The sequence below is a fragment of the Crotalus tigris genome, unplaced genomic scaffold, assembly GCF_016545835.1.
Source record: "Crotalus tigris isolate CLP2741 ecotype Arizona unplaced genomic scaffold, ASM1654583v1 scf7180000024222.51462, whole genome shotgun sequence".
Taxonomy (NCBI): Eukaryota; Metazoa; Chordata; class Lepidosauria; order Squamata; family Viperidae; genus Crotalus; species Crotalus tigris.
Window position 1 is genome coordinate 16,535 of NW_024100434.1, and position 18,148 is coordinate 34,682.

At 48.4% G+C, this 18,148-nt stretch overlaps 1 long non-coding RNA gene across 1 annotated transcript; it reads right to left on the reverse strand.

The window, feature by feature from the left end:
* Nucleotides 1–5,620: 5,620 nt before the first annotated feature.
* LOC120299060 lies at nt 5,621–16,467 on the reverse strand. The gene is made up of 5 exons (XR_005554318.1): nt 15,628–16,467; nt 15,300–15,356; nt 10,475–14,929; nt 10,129–10,185; nt 5,621–9,758 (listed from the first exon to the last, which is right to left on the reverse strand). It is a non-coding gene; the product is annotated as an uncharacterized LOC120299060 (long non-coding RNA).
* Between the last annotated feature and the right edge of the window lie 1,681 nt (nt 16,468–18,148).

An 18,148-nucleotide genomic window follows, 5' to 3' on the forward strand; every position in this document is an offset into this window, starting at 1 on the left:
CAATGGCCTGGGAAGATAAGCTCTGCGGCGGCTGCTGTTGCTGCTGTAGATTGTTGACTTGCTTCTTCTTATTTTCCCTCACATTCTGCTGAAGAGGACTGACTTTCTGCATCAGTTGGCTGGAGTGGCTTTTCTCCGCATAGTAACTTTGGTCCGTCTCAACCTATTCATGCTGCAGACTTTAGAGGTGCTTCTTCAGTTCTTAAGAAGGTTCCAGATTTCTTCGAGACCTCTTCTCAAAGGTTCTAAGGCAGCCTTCTCATATTTGAGAAAGGCCGCTTGGCTGCTGACCTGCAGCGTTCTTTGTGCAGTTCTTCAGTGTGTTTCACCAAATATTTGATCTTTAGTCCTCGCTGAGGGATCATGGTGGTGGCACGCTCCAACCTTTCTCTTTTGTCCAGCAGTTTTCTGCCACTTTTTTGTTGTGCTCTTTAGTTGATCGACCATCTTCTTGAGGCAAGTGTGCTGCTTTTCATCCATTGTTTGTCTCTTGAATTCCTGGGTCTGAAGGTCAAAGGCATCTCTCGGCTGCTTAACCTGGAGATGGAGACCATCACTGGCCGCTGACATAGCCCAGGGATATTCACTTTAGGGCCGTTTCTTCCCTGTTGCTGACCTGTCTGAAGAAATGGAGAGACACAGTCACATCCTTCCTCCGTTCAGGGGCCATTTTGCTAACCGGCCTTAAAGTGGCCCATTTTGGGAAACACGGACATAATGCATCGATCATGACCTCCCTTCTAACTGCCCCAACTTCCCATTTGATTCTGACTCCTTTTCAAGACAAATCACCTCTCAAAAGAGTGCAAAGATGTCGGTATCAGCAATCGATCAGTTTGGCCATCTCTGACCCTACTAGGTTGCTTCTGATGACCGTAGGAGGCGAATTAGGAAAGAAGCCTCCGCTCCAAGTACTGACCAGGGCCATCCAAGGCACGACAGTCTGCTGGGTGACCTTGAGCCAGTCTCCCTCTCTCAGTCTTAGCCTACCTCACAAGCTTGTTGTTGTAGGGACGAAGGACTCTTCGGTACGTTCACTGCCTTGAGCTATTTAGGGAAACAATAAAGGTCAGTAATAAATCTCAGTAATAAAAATAATAAATAAATAAGTAAATCTATCACCAGGCCGAGTGTGTTCGGGAAATAACCATATCTAGCCAAAGGAGTCCCTTTTCAGCTTAATTTCCCCAAATCTTTGAGCCCGGTCAGTTTCCAGCTTGGTGGTCTCAATGCCTATCTTGAACTGGGACATCTTGAAGCCCATTTTTTCCTAAATCACATTGCTGTCCCATCCCCCCAGCCAGCTGGTCCCAGCCCCTTTTCAGAGACATGTACCTTTGAGATGGTGGATTGGCAATTTGGTCACATATATGGAGGCTGCTAACATGGCAGGTATCAGCACCGCTGTGATCCGGGATTGAACCCCACTTTTCTAGTCTCGCCCCCTAATTCTGCCTCAATGGGAACTGTCTCTTCCTTCTGACACGTCCAAACGAGGGAGGTCCTCGCTGTGCCCACAGTGCCAGCCATCCAATCCAGACACTTGCCAGGGATTTGGAACAGAGCCTTCCAGCCCTGTGGTCCAGACTACCAAGGATGCTGGAGGTTGTCATGGCAATCTCCAGCCAATGAGGTTAGGAGGAGCCCCTGATGTCACAAGCCAAGCTGAGAGTTGAAAAATAATCACCAACTGGCTGCCTTCACTGGAGGGCCTGGCTTATTCACTGATTGGCCGGCTCTTCAGGGGCTTTTGCAAGTGAGCCCTGAATCCTCATCCACCAGAGCTCCTCCACCTGAATGGACAACTGTCCATTGTCCGGAGAGCTGGGAAGCCACAGATGTTGCCCCTTGTTTTGGGGGTAAAGTCCAAATTAAAACGTTGTCCCTTGCATCTGAAATCTAGCATTAGAGATCCAGAGAATCCAGGTTTTTGTGTCCATGTCAATTGGAGTCAAAGGGAAATACACATAAGGATTAGATGTTATTCAGTTTAAAAAGATGTTATGAAAATGTGGCTAAAGAAACAAAAAGATTAAATGTTGTACAGTCCCTAACCAAGTACCCCATAATAGTCCTCGTTTTATAGCCTTTCCTTTTGGGACCGTTCAAAGTTCCAATGGCACTGAAAAGTGTGATGTATCACGGGTCCTCACACATATGACTGTAGCAGCAACCCCAGGGTCACACGCTCATGACTTGGGTGCAGGGACATCGGCTTGGAGTTACGACAAGTGACAGCAATGGGCAAAACTGCACTTGCTTAATGACTGCCTGATTCACTAAACAACTACCGTGATTCGTTTAACGATCATGTCAAAAACACCGTAAATCTGAGGACAACTCGCTTAAGGACCACCTAGCTTAGCAATGGCAATACTGGTTCCAATTCTGGCTGTAAGTTGAGGACTGCCTTAAGGATGTAGCAGTGGACTGATCTGGAAAAGCTTAAGCAGACTTGGATTAAAGCAGGGATGGGAGACCACTAGGAAATGCCGGGGTTAGTTTGCGAAGGGAGTTGGAAGTTAACGCCTTTTCTTTCTCTTTTCCCCTTTTCCCTCCCTTTTTTCCTCCCCAATTCTTCCTACTCTTGTCTTGTGTCTTTTTGCATTTTATGCCTTAAAGTAATAAAAAATAAAACAAGAGAGAGAGAGAGAGAAAGTGGCCAAGCTGTATCCCTCACAGGAAAACCGCCTGGGTGCAGCCGCCCAATTCAGGGGGCTCATCTCCCCCCATGGAGGGCGGCCCTACTTGAATTCCTCTGGGATCTGCAGAGTGACCGCCAATGTCTGAGACACTCTGTTACTTACAGCGACTGCACTACTGCAAGGGATCCACCTAGGGAACCCGAGGGATGCAGGGAGTCCTTGACTTATGGCCATGATACAAGCCCGCCGTTCCTCGGCGAATCAAGCAGGTCCTTCTGTGAGTCAGAGCTACCGTTGTTAAGGAAATCGCTGCAGTTGCGAAATGAATCCCGAGTTTGGGGTTCGTTTCATTAAGGGAATCCGGCTTTTCCCATTGACTTAGTTTGTTGGAAGCCAGTTGGGAAAGTTTCAGATTGAGATCACATGAGCCAAAGACTGCAACCGTGACAAATACAAGCTGGCTGCCAAGTGCCCACCTTTTGATCATGTGACTGGGAATTTTGCAATGGTTGTAACTGTGAGGACTGGTCATAAATCCCTTTTTTCAGTGCCACTAGCATTTTCAACGGCCGACAGAGGTCTCATTTTACGTTGCTGACTCTCTGCAGCTCCATCAGCACTTCTGTCCTCCCTCCGTGGTGTCGCTGCAGAATAGCTGAGCTTTCTGTGCTCCGTCCCAGAGCAGACCTGGAGCCACATTCCCTGTTCTTTCTTTTGGATGTGGGACTCCGTTTGCTCTTGCTGGTGGGTTTTAATTCCTGGGAGCCCCTTGCCAGCTTTCTGGAAATCCAGAATTGTGCTGAGACAACAGACAAATGGTGTGAAAACAGCTCCGGTAAGGAGGTTGTCACTTTGGGGAATCCAAGCTCCCTGTGGATGGTGGTAGGGAGGCAGGGAGGGGGAGGTGGGCAAGATTGGGGGTCTCTATGACTCCCAGGGGCTTCCTTGGCACAAGAGCGCTAAGGAAGAGTCGGCCAAGTCTGTGCTCCTTCGTCAAAAAGCTTCCTCATGCAACAGACTTTGCGAGGGGCCTGGAGCCTCTCTGGGAACTGAAGCTGGTCTGGCTTTCTTGGTAATGATGACGACGACGATGATGATCCTTTTGTAAAATTGTCCCTTTTTGTGACTCCTTTCCTGCCTTCTATGGGCAGATGGAACCGGCACGTCGGTCAGAGACCGGTGAGCCATTGGCCCTGCGCCCAGCTGGCTGGACCATGAGCTGAGAAGCTGGCCAGATCAGAAGGGCAGGACCTCCCCATCGCCCACACTCCATGGACTGCTCTATTCCTTTCTTTGGGGCAGTGATTGTTAGCTGACTATTTCAAGATGGATGTTAAGAAATCTTGAGCCACGTCTTCATTTTTGACATTTTGTGGAAGGTTGAAGGTTTCTTGGGAGTGGCTACCTGCTTGTCCAGAGTAGCAAATGCAGGAGAAGGCCCACAAGTGGGAGGCCGCAAATCAGGATGACTCATTGCACCGGATTCTTCTTCTTTCCTGGGAATTGAGGAAAGAGATAGGAAGTGGGAGAAGGACAGAGGGGAAAGAGCTTCTGGGTGCAAACACAGTGTTGATCTTCAGGAGGGGGTCTGGTGTCTTGAATCTGTCCTGGGGATGGCTTTCTTCAGCTTGGCAATTTCAGACAGGTTCAATTACAACTCCCAGGATTCTCAGCAGAGCTTTGATTACATCATCGGGGATGCTTCTGACCTATGGGCATCTCATCCACGGGAGTTCTTGGAACTGCAATCAACACAGCTGCGGGATGATGGAACGGAGAAGAGGGCTCCCGTGGGATTTGCGGACTGGATTCAGGCCTTCCTACTTGAAAGGAGCCTCCAAATGAAGAGATGAAGGACAGGAACGTGACCTTTAGGACATAATAGGATTAACCCACCACCTTTAAAAAACCCCAAAAGGGCACACTCAAGCCAGGTGTAAGTACATTGCACAGGGACAGGAAGAACCTCAAATACAAAGCCCAAAGAAGGTATAAAAGCCCACCATTCCCAGCTCCATTTTGTCAGCCACCCAGAAACATGCTGTGTCACTGAAGTTTCGGGTAAGTAAATAAACAAGAATCTTCTTTCCAAACAGCCTCCATTTTATTTATTCCCAGCTTGGACTGGACCTTATGATTTTTCTTTCAACAGGACAAACTTGATTCAGCAGATACATATCTTCCTAGCTGCTTCTTTGATGTTCTGAAAACCAAAATGGCATTTTCTCAGTATACCTCGAAATCCTGCAAAATGATGGCCTAAGCCAGGGGTCTGCAACCTTAAACACTCAAAGAGCCACTTGGACTCGTTTCCCAGAGGAAAAAAAAACACTGGGAGCAGCAAAACTTGCAAGCGCAGGTGCACAGGCATGAGGGGCGGAGCTTGTTTGAAGGGTTTAATTAAAAATAAAATAGAGGCTGCTGTGCATGAGTTCTCTCTCTCTTTCTCTGTTTCCTCTCTCTCTCTTTCTCTTTCTCTCTTTCTCTCTCTCTCTCTCTTTCCTCTCCCTCTCCCTCTTTCCTCTCGCTCTCTCTTTCTCTCTCTCCCTCTCTTTCTCCCTCTCTCCTCTCCCCCTTTCTTTTCTCTCTCTCTCCCTCCCTCTCTCCCTCTCTTTTCTCTCTCTTTCTCTCCCTCTCTCCCCCCCCTCTCTCTTTTTCTCTCTCTCACTACACTACATCCACATGGAGAGAAGTAAGCAGTGGGGTACCACAATGTTCCGTCTTAGGCTCAGGACTCTTCAATATCTTCATCAATGACTTAGATGAGAGAACAGTCAAGTGACTCGTCTGTCTTTTTAGCTACACTTCGAGGTAGATGGACTCGCATGGAAGGATGCTCATTTTCATTGCCCTTCCTTCCCCTACTCCCACAAAACACACCCAGGCCCCACAGCTTCCAAAAATAAGCCATAAATACAAGATGTTTTATATAAATGAAATCAATAAAATATGAATAAAAAATGAAAAACAAATTCTGCATTTGAAAACTTGCATTCTTTAATGACCATTAATGGCATTACAGGAAGTGCTGGGGTGTCAGAAAAATCAGGATGGCAGCCGCTGGCAGCCGCACAATCAGGTTTCACTACATATCCAGGAGAGGATGGGGGACGGTGGCAGATAGAAAGGGGGTGGGGGACTTGATACCTAGTTTGCCGGGCGAGTCTGGCCACGGCTGGAACCGGAACCGAGCACCCGAATGGGCCAAGCAGTCGGGAGCCCACAGCCGGCAGGAGAGGAGAAGAGAGGAGAGGAGCCAGGAGCTGGGCCGGGAGCCGAGGGGTCCCCAGGAGAGGCCTCGGGGGAGCAGAGAGCGCCGAGGCAGCAAGGCGGAGGGAGCGGGTGGCGGAACTGGGGGACGGGGCTGGGTAGAGGGTCTCGGGGGCAGGCAGAAGCTCCTGCTGCTCCAGAGCCTCTCGGGGGGAGCAAGAGAAGGACGACCTAACATCCAGCTGTAAGTACTCTATTGCTCGCCTGCATTATATATGCCAACGTTAAAAAAACATTCTGCTACAACACACCTCCAGTAACTCAAAAAGCCCTAATACCCCACTTTTCTCCTGCACCCTATATGTTCACAATTTGAGAAATACATTTATTTAGAACAAACCTCGAGATACTAAAAATGCCCTAATATATTCCTACACTCTATTTTCAATGCATATGTCCACTTTAAAAAAAAGACTAAAACAAATCTTCAATAACTATACTACTTTTGTAATGCATTATATATCTCTACTGCATATATAATATCTAAAGTATGAAATGAAAAAAAAATCCTAAACCCCCCTATATATGCCGATATTTCTCTCCTTTATTATATGTCTCCACTTTTTAAAAAGCTTGTTTGGTTAAAACATAGCTCAAGTGCCTTAACAAGCCCTAATAGATAGCTAAACTCTACACCTGTAACGTATTATATATATGTCCATTTTGATTAAAAGAAAACCCTGGAAAATGAAACGATGAAGGACCGAGCAAAAACAATAAGACACAGAAAAATTAAAGATATCATGAGATACCAGCATGGTTGCTCAAAGAGCCCTCCGAGAAGTACAATATGGTCAGGTAGAAAAAAAATGGAAAGAGGGGCACATAAGTAAAGCAGAATACCAGCGAGTAGACTGAATTTGCAAGGACCGACTCGGAATAGCAAAGGCCTGGAATGGGCAAAGACTGGCAACAAAGGCCAAAAATAATAAAGGAAAATTTTACGTAAGGAACAAGAAGAAAGTCAAGAAAGTCAATAGGTCCACTAATGGGAGCAGAAGGCAGGAAGGAGACAGGCAGCAGGGTGAATTCAGAAATGCTTAACTCCTTTCCATCTCTTTTTCAGCAAAAGAAAAAAAAACAGCCTATCAACAGCAACACCGAGGGAGATAGAATCTATGTACAATTCCAAATAGGCACGAAATTAGTCAAAGAGGACCAATCCACTCTGGATGGGTAGAAATCACGCCGACCAGATGGTTTGCCACCCAGGCATCCAAAGGAGCTGGCAGACCTAATTTTGGGGTCACCAAATATAATTTCTGAATGCTCCTGCAGCCCAGGGGAGCTCTCAGAGAACTGGAAAAAGAGCTTGACATCAATTCCTGGGAAAATCCTGGAATAGAGAATCAAGTGGTGGATCCTCAGGGGGCTGACCAGCCGCACCCAGTGTTTATTCCTTAATGGAGCTACCGCTACATCTACAAGAAGGGAAGCATTCTGTGGGGTACCTCAGGGATCTGCCTTCGGCCTAGATCTCTTCCACATCTTCATCAATGATCTAGATGAGGGGATAGAAGGAGAACTCACCAAATGTGCAGAGGACATCAAGATTGTTGGAAGATAGGCTCAACATCTAAGAGGATCTTGACAGACCTGAACAGGATGCAGTTCATTGGTGAGAAAAGTACAGTTCTTCCTTAGGCAGGAAAATCAATTGCACAGGCACAGAATGGGCGGTACCTGGCTCAGCAGGGATAACTGTGAGACGGATCTAGAGGAAAACCACTTAAGGATCAGCCAGATGTGTGCTGCAGCTGTCAACACAGGCCAATGCAGTCTTAGGCAGCAATAAAAGAGGGGCAGTTTCAAGATCGCCAGAAGTGCTGGTACTGCTTTATATCGCACTGGTGAGACCACCTTGGAATATTGTATCCAATTCTGGTCAGCCCGATAGAAAACATTGTTGAGACTGCAGAAAGTTTGAAGAGAAGAGCAACAAAGATGATTTAAGAGCTGGAGGCTAAATCGTTTCATGAACGGTTCAGGGAGTTCGCTATGTGTAACTTATCGAAGATGATAAGGATCGGGCAGACACAACAGCAGTCTTCCACACTGTTAGGGTCTGTCTCAAAGGACAGGGAGTGACTTAAGAACTGCAGAGCAGGAAAAAAGACAAGGGTGGACGTTGAAAGGGAGACCCAACCAAGAAGTCAGGAGAAATTTTCAGACAGTAAGAAGTTGTGAGTGCTCCATCACTGGAAGTTTTCAAAAATGGAGAAGCAAACCATTTGACTGGGATGGCAGAAAGTTCCTGCCTTGAGCAGACGGTTGGAGTAGAAGACCTCCAAAGTCCCTTCCAGCCCTATGAATCAATCTCTTATGTTCTACCACCCCTAAGACTACTTGACCACCCACAGGCCACTGACCACCCCCGGCTTCTCCCTTCTGTTGCCACTCTCTTGCAGGCTCTGGAGCAGCAGGAATGTCTGCCTGCCCCCGAGACCCTCAGCCCAGCCCTGTCTTCCAGCTCTGCCACCAGCTCCGTCAGCCTTGCGGCCTCCGGGGGTCTCTGCTGCCTCGTGGCGTCTCCTGCGGACCCCTCGGCTCCCAGTTCGGCTTCTAGCTGTTCTCCTCTCTGCTCCTCTCCTGTGGGCTGCTGGGATGCCAGCTGCTCGGCTCATTCAGCCACTCGGTTCTGGGTTCCAGATCCTGTTCTGGCCAGACTTTCTGCTCTGCCCACCGCAGAGCCCTCACCCTGTCCCTGGTGGCCCTCATCCTCAGCTGGAACTCTGAGGCTTGGAGAGGAGCCTGTGGACTCACCCTACCAAGTTCACCTCCAGGCTCCTTTTTGGCTCGGAGCCCTGGGATTCCCCAGCCCTCTCAGGCCCTGATGCTCGGTGGCTGTGAGGTGTTCAGCTCAGCTGACAGCCCTGCAGTGATTGGGAGGGCGAGGGTGAAGGTGTTGCTTCAGCTGGTAGGGGGGGGGCTCGCCTGGCTCCCCGGCACACTAAGTGGCAAGTCAGGGGAAGGGAGGGGAAGGGAGTGAAAGGGTAAAAGGCTAGCGTTCCTCCATTCCAGCTATGGGGAGAGAGGGTCAGCGAGTTGTCCCATGTGCTGGTCGCTTAGGAGCGCCAAAACCATTTCTGAAGAAGGCCACTTGGCTGGGGACCTCCCTGTGGAGATCTTCACTGTCTTTCTCGAAACACCTGGTCTGCAGCTGTAATTCTTGCATTGTCATTTTGACATGGTTCAGTCCTTCTCCGTTGTCCTCCTCGGCTTTCCACAGGTCTCCAACTGTGGCCTGGGAAGCATAGCTCTGCGGCGGCTGCTGTTGCTGCTGTAGATTGTTGACTTGCTTCTTTTTTTCCCTCAAATTCTGCTGAAGAGGACTGACTTTCTGCATCAGTTGGCTGGAGTGGCTTTTCTCCACATAGTAACTTTGGCCCGTCTCAACCTGTTCATGCTGCAGACTTTAGAGGTGCTTCTTCAGTTCTTAAGAAGGTTCCAGACTTCTTCGAGACCTCTTCTCAAAGGTTCTAAGGCAGCCTTCTCATATTTGAGAAAGGCCGCTTGGCTGCTGACCTGCAGCGTTCTTTGTGCAGTTCTTCAGTGTGTTTCACCAAATATTTGATCTTTAGCCCTCGCTGAGGGATCATGGTGGTGGCACGCTCCAACCTTTCTCTTTTGTCCAGCAGTTTTCTGCCACTTTTTTGTTGTGCTCTTTAGTTGATCGACGGTCTTCTTGAGGCAAGTGTGCTGCTCTTTCATCCATTGTTTGTCTCTTGAATTCCTGGGTCTGAAGGTCAAAGGCATCTCTTGACTGCTTAACCATCACTGGCCACAGAGAGATAGCCCAGGGATATTCACTTTAGGGCCGTTTCTTCCCTGTTGCTGACCTGTCTGAAGAAATGGAGAGACACAGTCACATCCTCCCTCCGTTCAGGGGCCATTTTGCTAACTGGCCTTAAAGTGGCCCTTTTTGGGAAACATGGACATAATGCATCGATCATGACCTCCCTTCTAACTGTCCCAAGTTCCCATTTGATTCTGACTTCTTTTCAAGACAAATCACCTCTCAAAAGAGTGCAAAGGAGTCGGCATCAGCAATCGATCAGTTTGGCCATCTCTGGCCCTACTAGGTTGCTTCTGGTGACCGTAAGAAGCGAATTAGGAAAGAAGCCTCCGCTCCAAGTACTGACCAGGGCCATCCAAGGCACAACAGTCTGCTGGGTGACCTTGAGCCAGTCTCCCTCTCTCAGTCTTAGCCTACCTCACAAGCTTGTTGTTGTAGGGACGAAGGAGTCTTCGGTATGTTCACTGCCTTGAGCTATTTAGGGAAACAATAAAGGTCAGTAATAAATCTCAGTAAAAAAAATTATAAATAAATAAGTAAATCTATCACCAGGCCGAATCTGTAGGTGAAATAACCATATCTAGCCAAAGGAGTCCCTTTTTAGCTTAATTTCCCCAAATCTTTGAGCCCGGTCAGTTTCCAGCTTGGTGGTCTCAATGCCTATCTTGAACTGGGACATCTTGAAGCCCGTTTTTTCTCTAGATAACATTGCTGCCCCCTCCCCCCAGCCAGCCAGTCCCAGCCCCTTTCTGGAGACATGTACCTTTGAGATGGTGGATTGGCAGTTTGTCCACAGGAACGGAGGCTGCTAACACGGCAGGTATCAGCACCACTGTGATCCGGGATTGAGCCCCACATTTCTAGTCTTGCCCCCTAATTCTGCCTTAATGGGAACTGTCTCTTTCTTCTGACACATCCAAACGAGGGAGATACTCGCTGTGCCTACACTTCCAATGGTACTGAAAAGTGTGATGTATCACGGGTCCTCGCACATATGACTGTAGCAGCATCTCCAGGGTTGCACGCTCAAGACTTGGGTGCAGGGCGATCGGCTTGGAGTTACGGCAAGTGACAGCAATGGGCAAAACGGCACTTGCTTAATGACCATTAATGGCAGCAGGGACTCGCCCAGGAAGTGCTGGGGTGTCAGCAAAATCAGGATGGCAGCCGCACAATCAGGTTTCACTACATATCCAGGAGAGGATGGGGGACTGGGGCAGAGCGGGAGGGGGTGGGGGACTTGCTACCTAGTGTGCCAGGCTAGTCTGGCCACCGCTGGACCTTGGAACTGGAACCGAGCAGCCGCATGGGCCGAGCAGTCGGGAGCCCACAGCCGGCAGGAGAGGAGAAGAGAGGAGAGGAGCCAGGAGCTGGGCCGGGAGCCGAGGGGTCCCCAGGAGAGGCCTCGGGGGAGCAGAGAGCGCCGAGGCAGCAAGGCGGAGGGAGCGGGTGGCGGAACTGGGGGACGGGGCTGGGTAGAGGGTCTCGGGGGCAGGCAGAAGCTCCTGCTGCTCCAGAGCCTCTCGGGGGGAGCAAGAGAAGGACGACCTAACATCCAGCTGTAAGTACTCTATTGCTCGCCTGCATTATATATCCCAACGTTAAAAAAACATTCTGTTACAACACACCTCCAGTAACTCAAAAAGCCCTAATACCCCACTTTTCTCCTGCACCCTATATGTTCACAGTTTGAGAAATACATTTATTTAGAACAAACCTTGAGATACTAAAAATGCCCTAATATATTCCTACACTGTATTTTCAATGCATATGTCCACTTTAAAAAAAAGACTAAAACAAATCTTCAATAATTATACTATGTTTGTAATGCATTATATATGTCTACTGCATGTATCATATCTAAAGTATGAAATGAAAAAACAATCCTAAACCCCCCTATATATGCCGATATTTCTCTCCTTAATTATATGTCTCCACTTTTTAAAAAGCTTGTTTGGTTAAAACATAGCTCAAGTGACTTAACAAGCCCTAATAGATAGCTAAACTCTACACCTGTAATGTATTATATATGTCCATTTTGAGTAAAAAAAAACCGGGAAAATGAAACGATGAAAGACCGAGCAAAAACAATACGACACGGAAAAATTAAAGATATCATGCAATACCAGCATGGTTGCTCAAAGAGCCCTCTGAGAAGAAGAGGGACAATTAGGCCATGTAGAAAAAAAATGGAAAGAGGGGCACATAAGTAAAGCAGAATACCAGCGAGTAGACTGAATCTGCAAGGACGGACTCGGAATAGCAAAGGCCTGGAATGGGCAAAGACTGGCAACAAAGGCCAAAAATAATAAAGGAAAATTTTATGTAAGGAACAAGAAGAAAGTCAAGAAAGTCAATAGGTCCACTGATGGGAGCAGAAGGCAGGAAGGAGACAGGCAGCAGGGTGAATTCAGAAATGCTTAACTCCTTTCCATCTCTTTTTCAGCAAAAGAAAAAAAATCAGCCTATCAACAGCAACATCGAGAGAGATAGAATCTATATACGATTCCAAATAGGCACGAAATTAGTCAAAGAGGACCAATCCACTCTGGATGGGTAGAAATGACACCAACCCTCCCAGGCTTCCAAAGGAGCTGGCAGACCTAATTTTGGTGTCACCAAACGTCATTTCTGAATGCTCCTGCAGCCCAGGGGAGCTCTCAGAGAACTGGAAAAAGAGCTTGACATCAATTCCTGGGAAAATCCTGGAATAGAGAATCAAGTGGTGGGTCCTCAGGGGGCTGACCAGCCGCACCCAGCATTTATTCCTTAATGGAGCTACCGGTACATCTACAAGAAGGGAAGCATTCAGTGGGGTACCTCAGGGATCTGCCTTCGGCCTAGGACTCTTCCACATCTTCATCAATGATCTAGATGAGGGGATAGAAGGGGAACTCATCAAATGTGCAGAGGACATCAAGATTGTTGGAAGATAGGCTCAATATCCAGGAGGATCTTGACAGACTTGAACATTGGGCCCATCTAACAAGATGCAGTTCATTGGTGAGAAAAGTACAGTTCTTCCTTAGGCAGGAAAATCAATTGCACAGGCACAGAATGGCTCAGCAGGGATAATTGTGAGACGGATCTAGAGGAAAACCACTGAAGGATCAGCCAGATGTGTGCTGCAGGTGTCAACATAGGCCAATGCAGTCTTAGGCAGCAATAAAAGAGGGGCAGTTTCAAGATGGCCAGAAGTGCTGCTACCGCTTTATATCGCACTGGTGAGACCACCTTGGAATACTGTATCCAACTCTGGTCAGCCCGATAGAAAACATTGTTGAGACTGCAGAAAGTGTGAAGAGAAGAGCAACAAAGATGATTTAAGAGCTGGAGGCTAAATCATTTCATGAACGGTTCAGGGAGTTCGCTATGTGTAACCTATCGAAGAGGATAAGGATCGGGCAGACACAACAGCAGTCTTCCAGACTGTTAGGGTCTGTCTCAAAGGACAGGGAGTGACTTAAGAACTGCAGAGCAGGAAAAAAGCCAAGGGTGGACGTTGAAAGGGAGACCCAACCAAGAAGTCAGGAGAAATTTTGAGACAGTAAGAAGTTGTGAGTGCTCCATCACTGGAAGTTTTCAAAAATGGACAAGCAAACCATTTGACTGGGATGGCAGAAAGTTCCTGCCTTGAGCAGACGGTTAGAGTAGAAGACCTCCAAAGTCCCTTCCAGCCCTATGAATCAATCTCTTATGTTCTACCACCCCTAAGACTACTTGACCACCCACAGGCCACTGACCACCCCCGGCTTCTCCCTTCTGTTGCCACTCTCTTGCAGGCTCTGGAGCAGCAGGAATGTCTGCCTGCCCCCGAGACCCTCAGCCCAGCCCTGTCTTCCAGCTCTGCCACCAGCTCCGTCAGCCTTGCGGCCTCCGGGGGTCTCTGCTGCCTCGTGGCGTCTCCTGCGGACCCCTCGGCTCCCAGTTCGGCTTCTAGCTGTTCTCCTCTCTGCTCCTCTCCTGTGGGCTGCTGGGATGCCAGCTGCTCGGCTCATTCAGCCACTCGGTTCTGGGTTCCAGATCCTGTTCTGGCCAGACTTTCTGCTCTGCCCACCGCAGAGCCCTCACCCTGTCCCTGGTGGCCCTCATCCTCAGCTGGAACTCTGAGGCTTGGAGAGGAGCCTGTGGACTCACCCTACCAAGTTCACCTCCAGGCTCCTTTTTGGCTCGGAGCCCTGGGATTCCCCAGCCCTCTCAGGCCCTGATGCTCGGTGGCTGTGAGGTGTTCAGCTCAGCTGACAGCCCTGCAGTGATTGGGAGGGCGAGGGTGAAGGTGTTGCTTCAGCTGGTAGGGGGGGGGGCTCGCCTGGCTCCCCGGCACACTAAGTGGCAAGTCAGGGGAAGGGAGGGGAAGGGAGTGAAAGGGTAAAAGGCCACCGTTCCTCCATTCCAGCTATGGGGAGAGAGGGTCAGCGAGTTGTCCCATGTGCTGGTCGCTTAGGAGCGCCAAAACCATTTCTGAAGAAGGCCACTTGGCTGGGGACCTCCCTGTGGAGATCTTCACTGTCTTTCTCGAAACACCTGGTCTGCAGCTGTAATTCTTGCATCGTCATTTTGACATGGTTCAGTCCTTCTCCGTTGTCCTCCTCGGCTTTCCACAGGTCTCCAACAGTGGCCTGGGAAGCATAGCTCTGCGGCGGCTGCTGTTGCTGCTGTAGATTGTTGACTTGCTTCTTTTTTTCCCTCAAATTCTGCTGAAGAGGACTGACTTTCTGCATCAGTTGGCTGGAGTGGCTTTTCTCCACATAGTAACTTTGGCCCGTCTCAACCTGTTCATGCTGCAGACTATAGAGGTGCTTCTTAAGTTCTTAAGAAGATTCCAGACTTCTTCGAGACCTCTTCTCAAAGGTTCTAAGGCAGCCTTCTCATATTTGAGAAAGGCCGCTTGGCTGCTGACCTGCAGCGTTCTTTGTGCAGTTCTTCAGTGTGTTTCACCAAATATTTGATCTTTAGCCCTCGCTGAGGGATCATGGTGGTGGCACGCTCCAACCTTTCTCTTTTGTCCAGCAGTTTTCTGCCACTTTTTTGTTGTGCTCTTTAGTTGATCGACCATCTTCTTGAGGCAAGTGTGCTGCTCTTTCATCCATTGTTTGTCTCTTGAATTCCTGGGTCTGAAGGTCAAAGGCATCTCTTGACTGCTTAACCATCACTGGCCACAGAGAGATAGCCCAGGGATATTCACTTTAGGGCCGTTTCTTCCCTGTTGCTGACCTGTCTGAAGAAATGGAGAGACACAGTCACATCCTCCCTCCGTTCAGGGGCCATTTTGCTAACTGGCCTTAAAGTGGCCCATTTTGGGAAACATGGACATAATGCATCGATCATGACCTCCCTTCTAACTGTCCCAAGTTCCCATTTGATTCTGACTCCTTTTCAAGACAAATCACCTCTCAAAAGAGTGCAAAGGAGTCGGCATCAGCAATCGATCAGTTTGGCCATCTCTGGCCCTACTAGGTTGCTTCTGGTGACCGTAAGAAGCGAATTAGGAAAGAAGCCTCCGCTCCAAGTACTGACCAGGGCCATCCAAGGCACGACAGTCTGCTGGGTGACCTTGAGCCAGTCTCCCTCTCTCAGTCTTAGCCTACCTCACAAGCTTGTTGTTGTAGGGACGAAGGAGTCTTCGGTATGTTCACTGCCTTGAGCTATTTAGGGAAACAATAAAGGTCAGTAATAAATCTCAGTAATAAAAATAATAAATAAATAAGTAAATCTATCACCAGGCCGAGTCTGTAGGTGAAATAACCATATCTAGCCAAAGGAGTCCCTTTTTAGCTTAATTTCCCCAAATCTTTGAGCCCGGTCAGTTTCCAGCTTGGTGGTCTCAATGCCTATCTTGAACTGGGACATCTTGAAGCCCATTTTTTCTCTAGATAGCCAGACAGCCAGTCCCAGCCCCTTTCTGGAGACATGTACCTTTGAGATGGTGGATTGGCAGTTTGTCCACAGGAACGGAGGCTGCTAACACGGCAGGTATCAGCACCGCTGTGATCCGGGATTGAGCCCCACATTTCTAGTCTCGCCCCCTAATTCTGCCTTAATGGGAACTGTCTCTTTCTTCTGACACATCCAAACGAGGGAGATCCTCGCTGTGCCTACACTTCCAATGGCACTGAAAAGTGTGATGTATCACGGGTCCTCGCACATATGACTGTAGCAGCATCTCCAGGGTTGCACGCTCATGACTTGGGTGCAGGGCGATCCGCTTGGAGTTACGGCAAGTGACAGCAATGGGCAAAACTGCACTTGCTTAATGACCATTAATGGCAGCAGGGACTCGCCCAGGAAGTGCTGGGGTGTCAGCAAAATCAGGATGGCAGCCGCACAATCAGGTTTCACTACATATCCAGGAGAGGATGGGGGACGGGGGCAGAGAGGGAGGGGGTGGGGGACTTGCTACCTAGTGTGCCAGGCTAGTCTGGCCACCGCTGGACCTGGGAACCGGAACCGAGCAGCCGCATGGGCCGAGCAGTCGGGAGCCCACAGCCCGCAGGAGAGGAGAAGAGAGGAGAGGAGCCAGGAGCTGGGCCGGGAGCCGAGGGGTCCCCAGGAGAGGCCTCGGGGGAGCAGAGAGCGCCGAGGCAGCAAGGCGGAGGGAGCGGGTGGCGGAACTGGGGGACGGGGCTGGGTAGAGGGTCTCGGGGGCAGGCAGAAGCTCCTGCTGCTCCAGAGCCTCTCGGGGGGAGCAAGAGAAGGACGACCTAACATCCAGCTGTAAGTACTCTATTGCTCGCCTGCATTATATATGCCAACGTTAAAAAAACATTCTGTTACAACACACCTCCAGTAACTCAAAAAGCCCCAATACCCCACTTTTCTCCTGCACCCTATATGTTCACAGTTTGAGAAATACATTTATTTAGAACAAACCTCGAGATACTAAAAATGCCCTAATATATTCCTACACTGTATTTTCAATGCATATGTCCACTTTAAAAAAAAGACTAAAACAAATCTTCAATAACTATACTATGTTTGTAATGCATTATATATGTCTACTGCATGTATCATATCTAAAGTATGAAATGAAAAAACAATCCTAAACCCCCCTATATATGCCGATATTTCTCTCCTTAATTATATGTCTCCACTTTTTAAAAAGCTTGTTTGGTTAAAACATAGCTCAAGTGCCTTAACAAGCCCTAATAGATAGCTAAACTCTACACCTGTAATGTATTATATATGTCCATTTTGATTAAAAGAAACCTGGGAAAATGAAACGATGAAGGACCGAGCAAAAACAATACGACACGGAAAAATTAAAGATATCATGCAATACCAGCATGGTTGCTCAAAGAGCCCTCTGAGAAGAAGAGGGACAATATGGTCAGGTAGAAAAAAAATGGAAAGAGGGGCACATAAGTAAAGCAGAATACCAGCGAGTAGACTGAATTTGCAAGGACGGACTCGGAATAGCAAAGGCCTGGAATGGGCAAAGACTGGCAACAAAGGCCAAAAATAATAAAGGAAAATTTTATGTAAGGAACAAGAAGAAAGTCAAGAAAGTCAATAGGTCCACTAATGGGAGCAGAAGGCAGGAAGGAGACAGGCAGCAGGGTGAATTCAGAAATGCTTAACTCCTTTCCATCTCTTTTTCAGCAAAAGAAAAAAAAACAGCCTATCAACAGCAACATCGAGAGAGATAGAATCTATATACGATTCCAAATAGGCACGAAATTAGTCAAAGAGGACCAATCCACTCTGGATGGGTAGAAATGACACCAACCCTCCCAGGCTTCCAAAGGAGCTGGCAGACCTAATTTTGGGGTCACCAAACGTCATTTCTGAATGCTCCTGCAGCCCAGGGGAGCTCTCAGAGAACTGGAAAAAGAGCTTGACATCAATTCCTGGGAAAATCCTGGAATAGAGAATCAAGTTGTGGGTCCTCAGGGGGCTGACCAGCCGCACCCAGTGTTTATTCCTTAATGGAGCTACCGGTACATCTACATGGAGCGAAGCATTCAGTGGGGTAGCTCAGGGATCTGCCTTCGGCCTAGGACTCTTCCACATCTTCATCAATGATCTAGATGAGGGGATAGAAGGGGAACTCATCAAATGTGCAGAGGACATCAAGATTGTTGGAAGATAGGCTCAATATCCAGGAGGATCTTGACAGACGTGAACATTGGGCCCATCTAACAAGATGCAGTTCATTGGTGAGAAAAGTACAGTTCTTCCTTAGGCAGGAAAATCAATTGCACAGGCACAGAATGGGCGGTACCTGGCTCAGCAGGGATAACTGTGAGATGGATCTAGAGGAAAACCACTTAAGGATCAGCCAGATGTGTGCTGCAGATGTCAACATAGGCCAATGCAGTCTTAGGCAGCAATAAAAGAGGGGCAGTTTCAAGATCGCCAGAAGTGCTGGTACCGCATTATATCACACTGGTGGGATAGAAAATGTTGCTGAGACTGCAGAAAGTTTGAAGAGAAGAGC